Source organism: Belonocnema kinseyi, chromosome 7, assembly GCF_010883055.1.
Source record: "Belonocnema kinseyi isolate 2016_QV_RU_SX_M_011 chromosome 7, B_treatae_v1, whole genome shotgun sequence".
Lineage (NCBI taxonomy): Eukaryota > Metazoa > Arthropoda > Insecta > Hymenoptera > Cynipidae > Belonocnema > Belonocnema kinseyi.
In genome coordinates this window covers 30,227,891-30,229,337 of record NC_046663.1, presented here as the reverse complement: position 1 = coordinate 30,229,337, position 1,447 = coordinate 30,227,891, and positions in this window count along the sequence as shown.

Below are 1,447 nucleotides of genomic sequence, written 5' to 3'. Positions count from 1 at the left end.
GAATAAATTTTTCCGGCTGGATGTAGTGCGGTGAGGAGTGATGGTTTTGTTTATTTCTCTTGTCTCTCCTATCCTCTACTTGCTCCACCCTCGTCTCTTGACTGTTAGCCGATTTTTCTGGGTTGGTTATAGTGGGGTGTGGTGTGTTGATTTCGGTTGGTTGTTTCGTGTCGAAGGCATGGGCTGACTCACAATGCCTTACTGATGAGTCCTAGGTGAGTTGGTCCAGGACGAAACACTTTCTCCTTTCCAGCGGTTCATACTACTTGGTAGTGATGTCTACAGAAGGTTACTTTCTCTCTACAGCTTGCTTTTTTTGATTGCTTACTTGCTTATTTGCTTCTTTGTGACTGTTTTTGATTGTTCTTAGTTGATGATTAGTGGATGGTATAATTTTCGCTCGGTTTGCGTGCTTGTCTGTCATTCTGCCTATAAAACACAGAGCGCTTCGCGCTTTGTGAATTGGGTTCTTCTTTGTTGGGAATTCTGTGTTGTAGGGCTGGGGGTGATGGTCGGTCGTTGGTTACTCTTTTACTTGATTTGCGTACTTATCAGTCGTTCGGCCTATAACGCACAGAGCGCCTTGCGCACAGCGAGTTAGGTCCTTTTGTCAGTATTATGTGAATTAATTTATTAAGTAATTTTTGTATTCTGGGAATTAAGGCGTAATAGTCGTTAGTTAATGGGCATTTTCACTCGGTTTGTATATTTTGTCCAGCTGGAGCCTACGTTCAAGGAGTACTTTGCGCACCGCGAGTTATGTCCTTCTTTTTTGGTATTATGTGGGTTAATTTCTTAAGTAATTCTTGTATTCTGAGAATTAAGGAATTCTCTCTTTCCTGCCTCTTTTCCTCCTCTCTCGAATGTAACACGTGTCTCGATCAGTCTACCCAAAAGTCGTTTGTGTGGGTTGGTGTCGGCTAGCATTGTCATTTGCCCCTATTAATTGAGCATTACCATTGAAATTGTAACTCTTTACAAATTTCTGAAGATTTGTTGCAATTGAGGTGATCTCAAATGAGTTCGGTCTAGATTTTATTGCGTGTGCGGCCTCCCATGCGGGTAGCTGATATGAAAAACAATTATGAGACATTGATCTGGTTTGAGGGAGGTTCGTTCTGCGCCCTTATCTCATGGGTGTATGATCGGTCCTTTTCCAAACTAAGATTATTCTGAAAAATAAAAAAATATTGTTTCCATCTACTTCTGAGGTTGCATCTCAGCAAATAAATTTGTTAATGTTATTTTTGATCAAAAAAGTGCAAGATTTCCATCCATCTTTCTAATCTTTTTAAACACATATAATAAAATTTATATTCAATTTCTATTTAAAACCTAATTTTTCATAAACCTTGAAAAATAATATAGATTATCATATCAATGTTAAAAAATTTAGTCAATAATTTGTTTTTCCTTCAACGTTACTTATGAAAAATATCTCACAAGT